General features: G+C 41.9%; 2 long non-coding RNA genes across 2 annotated transcripts; one reads left to right on the top strand and one right to left on the bottom strand.

Moving 5' to 3' along the window:
* Positions 1-6,649: 6,649 nt before the first annotated feature.
* Positions 6,650-10,781, top strand: LOC132459185 (uncharacterized). The gene is made up of 3 exons (XR_009526130.1): positions 6,650-6,690; positions 8,843-8,915; positions 9,732-10,781. It is a non-coding gene; the product is annotated as an uncharacterized LOC132459185 (long non-coding RNA).
* Positions 10,782-13,920: 3,139 nt separating this feature from the next.
* On the bottom strand, positions 13,921-15,800 carry LOC132459186 (uncharacterized). The gene is made up of 2 exons (XR_009526131.1): positions 15,216-15,800; positions 13,921-14,307 (listed from the first exon to the last, which is right to left on the bottom strand). It is a non-coding gene; the product is annotated as an uncharacterized LOC132459186 (long non-coding RNA).
* Positions 15,801-17,252: the final 1,452 nt, after the last annotated feature.

Raw genomic sequence — 17,252 nt, forward strand, 5'->3', positions numbered from 1 at the left:
GACACAGTCAGAAAGAACAGACTAGACACGCAAGGCTCTATAACAGGAAGGTCAAGGGGTCACCTCTAATCATTGGTGACAGAGTGCTCGTTGCGAACAGAGGTGAAAGAGGGAGAAGGAAGTTGGCTGACAAATGGGAGTCAACAATGTACGAAATTGTGGCTGCGAACCCTGACATCAATGTCTACAAGATCAAAGACGTTGCCTCTGATAAACTGAAGGTAGTCCACCGAAATCTACTGCTTCCTGTGAGCTTCTTACCGATTGGTGATGGAGAAGACACCCACTCCAGGGGTAGTGGTGAGGTAGTTCCTGAAGTCAGGCCTTCGGAAGAAGTAGATCACAGAGGCGAGGTGGTGCCTGAAGTCAATCCTGTAGTTGAGGTGGATGTCAGTGAGGGGATGGTTCCCAAAGTCAACCTCCCAGGTGAGATTGATGGCAGCGTTGACCGGACTGTACACTGGGTGCTGTCCAGCCTTGATGATTCTGAGTTGGAGGATCGACAGACTAGCCTCTCTGAAGGACCTGATGTGTCTGATTGGGTGTCTGAGCCATTTGAATCAGCTAGTGTCATCGGCAGTGATCGGAGTTTGGAGGACAGTGATGTTCCCCCTATAATCAATGGCCGACACAGTGCTGAGCTCCACCCCGTGGTCATTGCACATGAAGAGGTATCCACAGATGCACTTCCAGTGTGCACTCAACCTCTGGGTGTTGAAGACACAGTAGCTCGAACCAGACGAGGCAGGACTGTCAACCCTCCAGAGAGGCTCATTTGCGAAATGAATGAGCAAGTCCTTGACACTTCAGAGTCCACAGTGAACTCTTTCATTTATTTAGTTAAAAGTTTGTTTTGAGATTCAGCATATAGGTACTAGATGTCAGTGTAGTCAGTCTATAGACACAGTAAGACACAGTTAGAGATAAGTATCATTTATAGCAATATTTGAGGTGTAACAGGCATCTCAAGAGTCTACTTTTGGTCTTGTGGATGGCGCCATCACATTCCTTAAGTACTCCTTAGTTGGAGGATTCCTTAATCGACAGCTAGTGATATTTGTTTTTACTGACTTGTTAGTGCCTGTATAATATATATTTTTTCTCAGTTTTGAGGCCTAGGAGGTATTTTTTTTTTTATTATTATTTGTTTCTATCTCTCTTCCTCTTTATTTTGGTGAGTGTTTTACCGCTACGTCCCCAATTTAGCAGGATTTAAGGGAGGTGTATGTAACGGAACAAATAAAATGAGTATGTGTATAGTTAAATCCTGTATCATTGGGTCAAGACTTTTATTTTGATATGTTGTTAATGTTGTATTCCGGATATCCTGCAGCAGAAAAGACGGTAACTGCTGCAGGTAGGTTGAGCATAAAACGTGTCCGCATGAAAGTTTTATTAAAGTAATTCATTGATTCAGTAATTCATCAATATCATTGTCACTTATCTAGTGTAGACGGTTGTTTAATACACTCTTCATATATTTGGCATTGTATTGTTTCTTTTATTTGAGTTTTGATTTTCGTTTGCATTTGTCATATTGTATGTATTTTGTCTAGGCGGACCAGGAAATGCTCTAAACCTGTCCTTTATGTTGCTGACCCATTGTGCAGGTAACCGATAGGTTGTTTTAGTTAAATGTATGTTTATAATCCCACTTGTGGCGTTGCTAGCATTCAATGCTAGCATTCAAAATCTAGCCGGTCCCGCCATTTTTACATGCAATACCGCTGGTCGCCACATGAGGGGAGGGATCACCTGTTTATGCGCGCTGTTTAGCGCAACTGTTTTAAATATATATAATAAATTATAGAGCAGAAAAGACGGTAACTGCTGCAGGCGGACCAGGAAATGCTCTAAACCTGTCCTTTATGTTGCTGACCCATTGTGCAGGCAATAAAACCGCTGCACTCAATGCTGAGCGTCCGAGTCCATGCTTGAAGGAAAACAAAACACAACGCAGGTTACACTGGGATATGCATTTTGCTTCTCTGATAATTCAGCGAGTGAGAAGGTGGAGGCAAGTGGCAAACCATTGTCATACTCATCTTGGAAACCAAGGGGCAAAACATCAGCATGGAGTGCAAGGGTCTCAACTAATGCAATACAATTACAACAGCCAGACTCCTCAGCCACAGAGTAAACATCGTGCCTTTCACAGATGGCTTTGACCACCTCTGGCAGAACCATCTCAGAGCTCTCAACGTCAAAAAGGTGATTGGCAGCGAACTTACTGATCCTTTCTTGTTCTTTTTGGGAAGCATAGTCACTAGTTAGTTCACTGTGTGGTCGCCTTGACAGAGCGTCTGCATCTATATTCTGCTTCCCAGCCCTAAACTGCAGCTTAAACGAAAAGGTGGAAAGTACTGACAGCAACCTATAACTAGTGGCATCGAGTTTGGCGGTAGTCAAAATGTAGGTAAGGGGGATACTGTCAGTGACGATGGTGAAATTAGCCCCATATAGATAGTCACAAAAATTTTCTGTAACGGATCACTTGAGTGCTAAAAACTCTGACTTGCGGGCTGGATACCGAGCCTCAATTTTAGACAACCCTCTAATCGCAAAAGCTACAGCCCTCAGCTCACCGTCTTGCTGTTGATATAGAGCTGCACCTAACCCAGTAGTACTTGCATCTGTGTGAAGCAGATATGGCAGTTTAGGGTTTGCAAATCCTAGAACAGGGGCTGAAGTGAGCTTTTCGATTATTGAATCGAAAGCTTGCTGGCAAGTGTGTGTCCAACGTTCACCAAAAATCTCTTTGGGGTGATAATACTGAGCAGAGTTAACTTTAGGTTTTTTCTTGTGAGATGGGGGATATCCAGCAGTTAACTCATTTAGGGGCTTAACTATCTGAGAGAATCTGCGATAGTACCCACAAAATCCCAAGAATGATCTCAACTCCTTCAGACTTTTGGCTTTGGCCAGGTTTTCAGGGCTTTAACTTTCTCCGGGTCAGTTTCAATTCCATTTTGTGAGACTATGTGGCCCAAATATCGGACGGAAGACTGAAAAAATCAGCATTTCTCAGGATAGAGTTTCAGGCCATACTCCTTCAAACGAACTAGGACCCGCATCAGTCTCTCCTCATGCTCTTCCAGGGTGTCTGAAAAAATGATTAGATCGTCAATGAAAACCAGCACCTCTTTTAAGTTCAAGTCTCCCATGCAGCGTTCCATTAGCCACTGGAAAGTGCTGGGGGCATTTGTGACTCCCTGGGGCATTCTGTTGAATTCATAGAATCCCAAAGGACATACAAAGGCTGTTCTCTCCTTATCCGCTTCCTCCATCTCAATTTGGTAATACCCCGATTTCAAGTCTAAGACGGAAAACCACTTTGAGCCAGATAAAACGGAGAAAGCCTCTTCCAAGTTGGGGAGCGCATAAGGGTCTTTGATTGTATGTGTGTTGAGTTTGCGATAATCAATGCAGAGGTGGACTGAATTATCACGCTTCCGGATAACCACAATAGGGGACGCAAAAGGGGATTCAGATTCACAAATCACACCTGTCTCAAGTAACTCCCTCAAATGCTTCCGTACAGCATCAACATCCTAAGGATGGATTGGTCGGGCTCTTTGTTTGAAGGGGGTTAGATCTTGGAGCTTAATTTGATGTTTCACCTTACTGGTGTGACCGAAGTCAAGGTCGTGGTGTGCAAACACCTCAGGCATTGAGTTTAATTTTTTTGTTATTCTCTCTTTCCAGTCAGCAGACAAAGGAGAGTCAGCAAAATCAATGTTAACATCTGGCTGGTCAGTTGCAAAATCAGATGTGTTGGGGTCACTTTTGAGTGGTGTCACTTGTTGAACAGCACTTATTTCAGCTATAAAAGTGTGTTGGTGCCAATGAGGAGTTGCTCCTGAGCTTCTCCTCTCATATTAGGGACAACAAGGGCTAATGTTGGAATCTCGATCTCCTGCCCTACAAACTCTTTGGGGAAACTGATCTAACTCTACATACCCAAAATATGGGACTTCCTGGCCATTTGCTCCCTCAACCTCCAATAAATCATGTAATGGTTTGATCTGTTGCTCTTTCAAAAATTTCTCATAAAAAGACAAGGTAACTGTTGTGACCTGGGATCCTGTGTCTAAAAGGCAGCTGACTTTTTGCTCTGCTATTGACACTTTAGCAGTGCACTTGGTCCCAACTAATCTGTATGAAAATGTGTAGGGCTGGCCTTTCAAGCGTTTTTCTATGACTGGCTTGAGTGTGAGGGGACATTTATCATGAAGTTCAACTCCTGTCTGTCCCACAACGGGAGTTGGATTTAGTTTAAAGGTCCAGAATCAGCAGGATCATGCTCAGATTCCCACTGCTGCTGCTTTCGTTGCAGTGTGTTTCTCTTTGTTGCTACCAATGAGGGATTGGCTTCATTAGTGCACTTAGGAGCTATATGTCCATCCTCTCCGCAGCGGAAGCAATACCATGGGCGGGGCTTGTTGAATTGCTTATACTCTAAACCTGCGGATGGCAAAGACGGCTGGGAGGTTGGCTTTATCCGTGAAGTCTCATTTGTGTCAGAAGTTGAAAATGTTTGATTTCTCTTTTTGTTTTGTGTGGTAAATTTAGCCACTTGGGCCTGTAGCTCAACAACTTGTTTTTTTAATTGATCTGTTTCAACTGAAGCTATCTGCTCTGAGCAGGCACACACACTCTGTAGCTGGGACCACACTCGCTGTTTGGGACCAACTGAGGGTTGCTTGTTAACACCAAGGTGTTTTTTTATGTGCATCTCTTTATTGGCATGTTTATCTTCCTCTGTGCGAAGTGAGATGAGCAGTTCAGCAAAGGAAGGGGGGCATTTTATCTTTTGCTCAAGCTGTAGGTCGGTGATTAAAGTATCATTCCAACAGCCTCTACAAAACAGTTTTAACAGATGCCTATCAAACTCATCAGCTGAGACTCCCCCCCCCTTCTTTTATCAGTGTGTAGAACAATTTGAAGCCTATGGAGGTAGGTTGACGGTTTTTCTCCGACATTCTGAAAGGTACTCATGAACCTAGCAAACAGTTGAGCTTTGAGAATCGAGATGTTTGACAAAATCTGTAGCTGGGGGCAGTAAGCTGTCTACCACTCTACGTGTTCGGCTTAGGTCATAGATAGTTTTGGGTCTGTTAAAAGATGCTCTACAGTTGACCACCAAGTCTAAAAATCTGCCTCATCATTTGGCCGCGGCAGTCTACCAGAAAAAGAGCGAAGACGAGCACCGGCATAGTAGGACTTTTGTTTGGTTATACGAGATAACGTGGAGTGAAGAAGTGCGTGCTCTTTCGCTCGGCTAGAATAAACAGCAGTATACGATCGAAGTCTCCCTTTTTAATATCAGTCATTTAGTTACTGATTTGTTGTAGGCAGGAATCCCGGACTTTCCACCTGTGTGTTAAATATATATAGTGCCGTGGAGACCTGGCGTGGTATGGTCAAAAGCTTATAGTATACTAAAAGTACCGTGAGGAGAATCTCGCATGTTGCCTCCTTCATGCTAACCCTGACCTACTGTACCAGCGCACGTTACACAGTATGTGGATAGACCAATTGGCTCTATCAAATAATGCTCCCACTGCAGAAACACGTTATTTTACACCACTACTCACCCCATGTACATTGTTTTATAACGTATATATTGAAGATTTCAGGGGTGCAGTATGTGCAATGTATGTAATGTAAAAAAAATAGCACTTCTTGAAAAAACATAAATAATCAATTCAACTAAATAAATAACATCAACTACAAAAGTGTTGTTAAAACTTGTATATATTTGTGAATGGGATTATGCATGTGTGGGTTTAGATATGCAATAGCTAATAATTATTCAAAATAATCCAATAATACAAACATTTTATTTTGAGTTACGTTATTTCAATGCATAAATATTCAGTGCTTAGAATTCAATGGGTTTTTATTTTCAAAATCCGATGGCACAGATTTACTTCCATAAGTGATGCACAACACTGCTTAGAGGGCTCAAAATTAACACTCGCCAAACTGGGTAAAGTAGTCTTAAGTTATTGAGTCCACCCGCCACTTTGGCTGGACACATCTTGTCCTTCAGCTGCAGAGGGCTGAGAGCAGTCAACAGTAGCCTATATAGACACATTTTGAAATAAGCCATGGAAGAACTACTCCAAAAACATTCACAACAACCTACTTAATTTATCCTAGATTGTAGAAATATGTATACTAATTAATTGAATAGGCTGTGTTCAATGTTACGGTGGCGCTGAGCATTCACCAAATAAAAAAAAGTTTCACAGCTAATGTATGGAAGTAAATCTGTGCCATCGGGTTTTGAAAATAAAAACACATTGAATTATAAGCACTGAATATTTATGCATTGAAATAACCTATCTGAATTTTTTGCCTCTGAATTTAACTCTTTACATTTTCAATATATCATATTCACCTTTATTTTTCAATGTTAAAAAATTCAACGTTAAAATATTCAACGTTAAAATATTCAACTCAAATATTTTCAACGTCCAAAAATTCAGTCCGCCAAAGTCACCATCAAAATTCAGTGTACGAAATTCAGTGTTAACATCCGGGGATCCAAGAATGAGCAATCGATCCTAGATGCTAGATCGTGGTCAAACGAGTGTGCGCGTCGTTGGATACCTGACTCTCTCACGCGGGAAGGTAAAACAGATAGCCATGTCCAACGGCAACAGCAGCAGTAATAGTGCTTCGGTGAGTAAATTTTTCTATATGCCATTCGTATGGGTTGTTTCTGTAAGATTCAGCAATGGACAATACTAACGGACACTTGTACATAAGAAGGACGTCAAATTGAAAAATAGGGGTAGTTCGGAATTTTGGACATTGGGCCTGATTCCCAAGTTAGCCTTGGTGTTCTTTATCATTGGAGACTACGCTAGCTAGGCTAGCGCAAGTCAACGGGCATATTTTGATGCTGGTTTATAACGTCGTTATTGAAGATTTCAGGGGTACAGTTGTAACAGTCAGGTTTATAATATGTAGCGCCACTAGGTGGCGCCTCCCTCTTTTGTTTGGTTATACGAGATAACGTGGAGTGAAGAAGTGCGTGCTCTTTCGCTCGGCTAGAATATGTCCATGGCTAGAATCCATGGCTAGAATAAACAGCAGTATACGATCGAAGTCTCCCTTTTTAATATGAGTTATTTAGTTACTGATTTGTTGTAGGCAGGAATCCCGGAATTCCACCTGTGTGTTAAATATATATAGTGCCGTGGAGACCTGGCGTGGTATGGTCGAAAGCGTATAGTATACTAAAAGTACCGTGAGGAGAATCTCGCATGTTGCCTCCTTCATGCTAACCCTGACCTACTGTACCATCGCACGTTACACAGTATGTGGATAGACCAATTGGCTCTATCAAATAATGCTCCCACTGCAGAATCACGTTATTTTACACCACTACTCACCCCATGTACATTGTTTTATAACGTATATATTGAAGATTTCAGGGGTGCAGTATGTGCAATGTATGTAATGTAAAAAAAATAGCACTTCAAGAAAAAACATAAATAATCAATTAAACTAAATAAATAACATCAACTACAAAAGTGTAGCAAGTATTGTTAAAACATGTATGTATTTGTGAATGGGATTATGCATGTGTGGGTTTATATATGCAATAGCTAATAATTAGAGCTGTCAAGCGATTAAAATATTTAATCGTGATTAATCGCATTAATGTCATAGTTAACTCACGATTAATCGCGATTAATCGCAAATTATTTTTCTATGCTAAATATCCCTTGATTTTTTTGTCCCATAATTCTTCTCATTTTTATTCTCTTATCAACATGGTGAAGTGCATCGGCTTGCCTTGTGCAAATGATTTTTTATTGATAACAACATTGGCATATGCTGATCAAAACAGGACGATACAAACAAATAGCCTATAGTGCAATTAAACGAGTTCTTTGATCAAATGTCATTTGAACACAGCAGTCAGGCTACTGCTTCTTTGTTTTGAGCCAAAGAAAAAAAAAAAAATATTATTATTATTTTTTTTTTAATAAAATAATTGTGTTAATCGCGCGCACATTTTTTTACAGCCGTTAAATTTGGTTTGCGTTAACGCCGTTAATAACGCGTTTAACTGACAGCTCTACTAATAATTATTCAAAATATCCAATGATACAAACATTTTATTTATAGTTACGTTATTTCAATGCATAAATATTCAGTGCTTAGAATTCAATGGGTTTTTATTTTCAAAATCCGATGGCACAGATTTACTTCCATAAGTAATGCACAACACTGCTTAGAGGGCTCAAAATTAACACTCGCCAAACTGGGTAAAGTAGTCTTAAGTTATTGAGTCCACCCGCCACTTTGGCTGGACACATCTTGTCCTTCAGCTGCAGAGAGCTGAGAGCAGTCAACAGTAGCCTATATAGACACATTTTGAAATAAGCCATGGAAGAAAAACTCCAAAAACATTCACAACAACCTATTTAATTTATCCTAGATTGTAGAAATATGTATACTAATTAATTGAATAGGCTGTGTTCAATGTATAAAGTTTGGTTTTAATTAAAAGGAAATGTTCTAAAAATGTTTATCATTATTATGATAATTATGTGTAAACAATATACAGATATAGATATTAATATTATTGTTATATGGGCCAATGGACCAAGATGACATGCTCAAAGGTAATTAGAGTGAAATGCAAGGGTTATGGTTATGCAAGTTCACACTGTGCTACAAAATGTATTTTTATGCTACTGAATTTTTGTGCTTGCTGGCACCAGTGCTACCACTTAAAAAAATAAGCAAACAGCCCTGGATATGCATTTATAGTTCTTCCTTAATGTATTTACTGTTTTTATGTTCTTGCTTTTAACAGGATGAGTTGGATGACACTGCACAGGCCTGGAACACACACACCATCAGGCCATCGAAAAACCTTAACGTCCCCAGTGGGGACTGCAACTCTAATCACGTGACTAGAGTTGCAGGCTGGCAGCGATCAGCAGCGGTGACCGCGGCGCAGCCGTTCCGCGGCGCTTACGTCCCCCGAACTCTATGGGACAAGAGACTTCCTTTCCCCAATTGAAGCTTATGATTTTCAACTGTACAAAAATGAATGTATCTTTCGCCAGACCAAACCGTGTGATCCAGATCTATATGAACTATGCAACATCTTCTCACTCTAGCAACAGATCCATATCAGGCAGTGAATTTGTACATGCACCTCAGAGAGGCCATCAGGGCATGTGTGTAGGTCAGACGTATTTAGTTGTGTCTTGTGTTGAGCTTCGAAGTGGCAGGATTCTTTGGTCACATAAGTAATTCACCTTGCTGTCCTTTTCCTTTATACGTTTCCTTTAAAGTCATAGCTCAACATCTAGCTTTTGGCAAATGTTATATTCCTTTAAACGATAGTTTAGAAACACAGAAATGAGGGGGGGGGGGCTTTATAGACGAAGCCTGTAAAAAGTAAATCAAATGTGTATCAATTTCAGAACTTTACTTTAACAAATGTATCACTTTTTTCAGTTAGAATTGTATTTAACAAAAAAGGTAACTGGCTTCAGTAACTAAATGTGAATACTTATTCTGAGTCTTTCATGATAGAATATCATTGGATTTCAAATGATGGGACCAAAAAAATGCATGTATCTATCGAACTCTGAACTTCTGATGGCCAATCAGTACAAATATTGACATGTTACCGACAGAAAAGCATTTTGAAATTATCTGTGCATTTACAACCTGTGGTTTCAAATACTGAGAGGGGTTAAAAAACGACAACACACGCTATTCATGTTTTTGTTGAGAATGGAAGATTTTTTATTACTGCAACTATATTGCTATCCCGTATGTGGAACTCTGAATAAACAAAAAATTGAAAAACAAGTTTGGTGCTGTTTCCTGATATTTTTAGTCCATATTTTTCACTGGCCACATTAGCTAGATGAAAAACTTAATGAATTAATAATTGTACTTGTTCAAGAACAATTTACTTAATTATTCTTGTAATCAGACTAGTATTACTTTTCATACCATGAAAAGTTCCTGCAGTCTTCTTAATGTCACATGATGTTGCTGTGGTGTCAAGACAGCTGATTGTATACAGCAGGGGGTGCGGTCGTCCTGCCGGTTCAAGTAGGATGACCTGAAACCTGTATAAAATCAGCTGTCTTGACACCACAGCAACATCATGTGACATTTAGAAGAAGACTGCAGGAAAATTAACAATCAAAACATGTCAGGGTATGAAAAGTAATACTAGTTGTATATTATGTACACTATCTATTATTATCTACACTAGTAGTTTTTTTCGTCGTCTGAGACGTCTCGCCCTTCCTGACACTCCTCTGGGATCGAGCTCTTTCAACAACAACCGCACATCCTCTTTCCTCACACGCAGTCCATGCTCCCTGCATTTAGCGTACATCCATCGGTGTCCAGAGTACTGCAGTTGGTCGCTAATAATATCCACCAGGACCGACAGGTCAGAGTACGCCTTGCGGCGAGAGTGTCCCCTATCTCGCAGTATCCTCTTCAGATGTCTCTCACTTATGTGGAAGGCGTGCCTACTGGCAAGTATTGATTTGATGTCCGAATATTTGAGGCCAAGCTCAAAATAAACATTGATAAATCCCCCAAACTCCATCGTTGTGGTTGTTAGTTTTTTCCTCTGACCCGGAAGTTGATTTGCGATGTCTCGCAGTAATGGTACGGGGCTCCGTACCATTACTGCTGCGGTTGCCGTTGGACATGGCTAAATCTGTTTTGCCTTCCCGCGTGAGAGTCAGGTATCTAACGAGAATGACGCGACCACTCGTTTAACCGCTAGAATCGATAACGTTGGAGGCGTACGATTCCGATGGAATTGGTTAGTTGGAACCGGTTCTGAGTAGGAACCGGTTCTCGATTCCCACCCCTAATTGTAATCCTACATAATTACATTTCAATGCAATTATTGGCACTAATTGGCGCGATGCTGTCCAACAAAATTGACTTGAAGAACTTGCCACATGGCCTAGAAATCTACCCAATCAGCTGCTTCATTTATAAATTATTCATGTTATGGGTCTATAGGGGTCACGTTTTTATTTTAAGACATTTTAAAATAGTCTGGCCAATCCAGGGCCCCTTGCAGACGTGGGCACCTAGGCTGCACCATAGGGTAGCCTGTGCGTTAATCCACGTTGGAGTGGGAGAAAGCCAAAACTAAGGAGAACCTAAACGCAATCCTTCCGTTTATTGTGATAACACCTCATAATAACAGTGTCATAGCACTGGCAATATTTCCTTCCAGAAATTTCTTAAGCTTCATAAACTGACGGGAACATTGTCACATTGCTAGAGGTCCTTGAACTCAATACTGAGCCTTAATAATATAGTGCTAATAGTAATAATAATAATTTATCATAAAAATGATAATTTATCAAAAGATTAATCCAATTTTTTTTATTAAGAGTTACATTATGTAAAATGAACACTGTATTTACAAAGATTTAAAAAAAACTGATGAAAAACATGTCAATCTGGCTTTAAAGGTCCCATGGCATGAAAATCGCACTTTATGAGGTTTTCTAACAGAAATATGAGTTCCCCTAGCCTGCCTATGGTCCCCCAGTGGCTAAAACTTATGTTCGGTGTAAAATGAGATCTAGGTGTTGTGCTCGCCTTTGAAAAAACAGAGGCTCAAGCGCGCTGATTTGGAATGTGTTCCCATATGTCATCATAAAGGATCTAAGCTCCTCCCCTTTCTCTGCCTTGCCCGCCCAGAGAATTTCGCCCGCCAATGAGACACACCATGTGTGTGTGTGATTACACACACTGTAACGCTGTAACAGCAAAGTGTTTGCTGTTGGTGTTATGGTGCATAACACCGCCTCTTGTATTTCCACAATGAGACTGTAGTTGGGGTTATCTCAGCCATTGTTGAGAAGGAATTGGGGGAAAGGGACTTTGGCTTTGACTCCCTGAAGTACATGAACTGCCTGCCACATGCTGCGAAGCATGGCAAGCCAACACTGCCTGAAAAAGACCTCATTCAGTCACGTATGACCTTCATTACGCTGTAAAAAACCCTGTAAAATGTGAAAAAAATGGCGTGTATTACGCTGTTAATGCGCAAAAAATCCACCGCTTTTTACTCCGCAATGAAGTCCTTCAAGAGCGTGTGTAAATAACTCTGTTTTGAGCATCAAACGGCGTGTAAAATACGCAACTCTCTAGTATGCTAATAATCTCCGCCCTTCTTTTCTCTCAGCCAATGCATTTGAAGTGTTTGCGCCCAATCGCTGATCAAGACAAGCAGACCAAATCAGTTCAGCACAGATCTTCTTTCAACGATTTCTCCTCTCATTTCTGTTGTAAGTTGTTGCGTCATATATTTGAATATGTGTGATTCCAAAGTCAACTGTGTGGTCACCGTGGACGAAACGGTCGCGACGCTTGCTCTGTAAGCCAGATGTTGTAGGATCGATTCCATCGATTGTGGAACCATCGATCCTACAGTAGCTGCGTTTCCATCTAAAAGGTGATGCGAATCTTTAGAAAGTTCGCAAAAAAGTAATTCGAATTAGGTGCGTTTCCATCAGGTGGTTGGAGCGGGTAACTATCCTAGTTCTGCCTGGAGGTGGCGCTGTAGGCAAAAAAACGTATGCCGATACGTGTTTGTAATAAATGGTAGAAGTAGAAAAGCTGTAACAAATGTATCAAAAAGCGGTAAGTCCACCAATGGAGAAGAGTAACAACAAACAACAAACATGGAGAGAGGAATTCAGCAGCAATTAGTTTCCCTTGGGCAAGTCATAACTGTTCTTTCAGTGAAGTTATCATTGGCTATCTTAACTTCCATCCGGAGACGAAGAAATAGAGAAATTACAATGTACACAGCGGTAGCAAGGGAAATACGAGGACGACGTTGAGTGCCTTACGTATGGGAGAGCACAATCGGGTGATGACGTTACACGTTGATGTCGGCAGGGTTGCTATGGCTGGTCGTTATGCGGAAATCGGAAAGACCGTCAGTCCTGTGTGTTCAAAGTTCACTACGTCACAGCTGTTTCAAAAAGTGTGTTTCCATCTCCCATTTTGCGAATTTACTTTCTTTCGCATTTCTCGAAAACCACCTGAAGCGAGCGGATAAACTTTTTTGCAAATTAGAGGATTTTGATGCGAGTTTTGGTGTTTCCATCACCGTTTTACTGATTCGATACTTCAAATTTCGCATAAAATCAGGGGGATGGAAACGCAACTAGTGTCACGCATTTATGATCGCAATGCTTTTTAGTCAACCAGCCACACCTCCTGTGTCCTAAAGTTCCAAATTCAGTGCCGTTTTAGTCAGCCAGCCAGCCGTTGTTAATTATGTTTAAATTATTATAGCCATGGAGCCTTTATTTTCTCTGAGTTATCATTTTCTCTGAGTTATCATCACATCCTTTCTTGTTATATCGATGTAAATACACAGTGGAAAGGACAGAGAGGGAGCCATAGAGAGAGACACTAATGAACTGCGGAGCCAAGTAGCCTAACTGACGGGCTTAAGGCCCTTTCCCATTCCTTTGCTCTGTCTCAACCCTACATCTCAACCCTAACCCTCATTGCTCAATCTCATTGCTACCCCTCATTGCTACCCCTTAACGGTCCCCTACCAAATGGGACAACCCTACCCTGTGACGTCATCATGGCCTCCCCGTGCCCCCTAGCAGATAACCAGACCCCTGGTAATGTTACAAGAGACAGACTGGCTGCCATTGTCTCGGGCAACGAGCAAGACCCATTGTAAAGATGTTTAACCTGAAATGGTATTTATATTTTGTAATTGGCCCGGCCTGCCAGACTGGCCACACTCACACTGGCAGATTTGAGCACGGATAGGTGCTAAAACAGCCACGGCCACGGCCAGAAGGCCTAGTGTGAGTGCCCCCTTAGATAATAATCGGTTAAGAACAAGAACACTTTAGAAGAAACCCTTTATTTAAATAAGAAACACTGAACCACACATCTAAAAATACACACAAACACACACCTAAAAATACACACACACACACACACACACACACACACACACACACACACACACACACACACACACACACACACACACACACACACACACACACACACACACACACACACACACACTCTCTCTCAGCTTTTGAGAGAATGGTGGAGAATCACATCTTCTCCACCATTTCGCCAACTTTGCCTCGCTCTCCTCATGCCTCGCCTGCCCCCTGGCACTCTCCTCTTGGAAGGGGTGTCTGGGGTGGTGGAAGAGGTGCCTGGGGTGGAGGAGCATGAGGGAGAGGTGGGGGGGCTGGTGGCAGTGGACTCAACGAAGTCCTGAAAGAAAACAAATAAGAAGGAATTAGGAATTATATGCCAGAACTGGTTGATATGGCCATATGTTATGCACAATATATAATAGCTATGTACACAATATAGTACTGCCAAAAAATACATTGATTAACCATGTAATATTACTAATATAATATAATATCTTAGTATAATAATACTTATAGAATATTACTAATATAATATATATATGAGTAGGTATATATTACTGATAGATTATTAATAATTAATAACTAATAATATTACTAATATTACTTTCTATATTAGCTAAGAGTTTATTGTTTACTGTTTACTGTTTTTTGTTTACTTTTTATAGTTAGTTAGTTAAGAGTTTATTGTTTATCTTATCTTATATTATAATTATTGTTTACTGTTAACTTTTTATTTTACTTTTTATAGTTATCTTAGAGTGTATTGTTTATCTTATATTGTATATAATTTAATATTGTGTTGCGTTTCTTTCTGTAAACTACTGGACAATCAATTTCCTTGAGGGAGTCATCCCAAAAGGATCAATAAAGCCTAATCTAATCTAATCTAATCTAATCTAATCTAATATAATATAATATAATATATTAGTATAGTAAAGCTTATTTTTAACCTGGAGTCACTAGAACATGGAAGATCTGGATATCATACAACATGATATCCAGCCCGGTCTGCAGCCCGGTCGACGGCCGGGATGCAGAGCCCGTGATGGGGCATGCATCACGGCCGAGAACCGGGGTCGGGCGGCCTGCGAAAGTCGGCCGGGGACTTCCGCGATCTTCCGCGAAAATCGGCCACAGACTTTCGCGATCTTCCGAGAGTCCTTGGCCGGGCTTCGAAGCCCACGGCCGGGCTGCAGAGTATAATTAATAAAATAATTACTAGTTAATTACAGAGAAAATACTTACATTTGTGTTTTTCCAATCCTGTCGCATCTTTTCGTCCTCCATCTTGTCTGGGATATTTCTTGATTTTCCGTTTTCTCGCAAGGTATTGTGGGAGCAAGTCAGAACTGAATCGCTTTGAGGGTGCCCATCGAAAATCTCAATTTTGAGGGGATGTTAGCCCTCCCTCTTACCCCTTAAAGCTACCTTAAAGTGGTATTGGGACATTGCTCCACGGTGCGTGCACGCGCAACAGCGAGGGCTAGGGCTGAGATTTTCTTTAGAGCAAAGGAATGGGAAAGGGCCTAAGATGTCACGCCGCGTCCTGCTACTATGTCCAACAGCCCCATCTAGTGGCCACTTGACGCCACTGTACCTCATTCTTCTGTCAAACCTGTCTTCACTCATCAATCTCCACTTCCTACTTCAGCCGGGGATCTCCATCCAGCCCGCCGTTTACAACTACCCAGTTCGTATCAGCATTCTCTAGACCCAGTTCAGTGTTCCCGTTCTCTTGATAACCCTCTCCCCTCTTCCCTAGTTCTCCGTCCGTCACTCGTCGTCACCGAACCCCTCCCTGCCTGACTACCCGCCTGTCGCTAAACCCCTGCCTGCCTGACTACGGGACTCTCTAAATCGACGCCACTTCGACCTGGGCGGGACTTTACGTCCTACGTCACTCGCTATGGGTGTATGGCAAGCCGAGTGTGCCACAATTCGACTTCAATTAAACGCGTTCTGAAACGCCAGCACGCGTGCCCAGAACGCGTTTTGGTTTTCCAGAACGCGTTCCGGCGTTTCAGCGCGCGCGCCCAGAACGCGTTCCGGCGTTTCAGCGCGCGCGCCCAGCGTTTCAGCGCGCGCGCCCAGAACGCGTTCTGGCATTTCAGCGCGCGCGCCAAGAACGCATTCCGGCATTTCCGCGCGCGCGCTCAGAACGCATATTAGCATATTAACAGCACGCGTGCTGTTAATATGCTAATGCGCTCCTCCCCTCAATTTTCTCAGCCAATAGATTTGAGCCGTTTTCCCCTAATCATATGCTAGGGCAAACACACAGACAACATCAGTCGAGACCAGTGGGGTGTTCCACAAAGCCGGTTTTATCACATAACCGGGTAAGTTAACCCAGGGTTTGCTGTAACCCTAGGTTTTCCGTTCCAAAAGGATCACGGTATGTTAGTTGCTATAGCAACATATGCTCTGAATCAAACCTGGTCGGACCAGAGGGGTGTTCCACGAACGGAGGTTTAACAAACACTGAGTTAACGCTGAACTCTAGGTTGATTGACCCTGTGCCGACCAACCCAGAGTTTTCGGTTCCACAGCAGCGGTTATGCATTAGTTCAATCAACTCGGGGTTGGTTAACACAGGGTTGTGCGCGTCCACGCCAAACTTAAAAAGACGTGATGTATGGATCATGGAAACCCTGATCGATATGGCGAAACGGGCCGCTTATTTCAATGAAATGGAACTCCAGGTTCTCCTGGAGAGCTATGACGAGGAGAAGGACATTATCACAAGAAAAGGGAACGCTGGAACCCGGAGAACCAAAGCCTGGCAGCGGATCGCTGACCGCGTAAATGCGTTAGTTACACGTCAAAAGCATGATCCTTAATATTTGAGCCATGAATATATAAATATCCCAGTTAAGCATTCTTAAAGATCCTACCACATAACCCCTTTCTTCTAAAACAACATGTACTCCGATTGCTTCCAAGCGGTCAGAGGATCAAGTATAAAAATGAAGTATAAAAAACATACAAACTGGTAAGCTTTTCCCACCATCGTATTGGTATAAATTTAAATAAGCCATTTTTTTAAGCCAATCGTGAAAAGGCCGACAGTCGGCAGACTGGATCTGGCCCTCAAATTGTCTTGACCCCGGTGGAGGAGCTGTTAATAAACATAAATTCAGGGCGCCCTGGCATGGAGGGGGTAGCCTACCTGGAGGTACCTACCACCTCAGAGAGTCATGGGCCATACACACTGGTTGAATGTAGGTTTTTGTGTTTTCTTGTATTTTAGATTTTTTTTGCCTTCGAAGTAACACATGCAAA

The sequence above is a fragment of the Gadus macrocephalus genome, chromosome 6 (genome assembly GCF_031168955.1).
Source record: "Gadus macrocephalus chromosome 6, ASM3116895v1".
Lineage (NCBI taxonomy): Eukaryota > Metazoa > Chordata > Actinopteri > Gadiformes > Gadidae > Gadus > Gadus macrocephalus.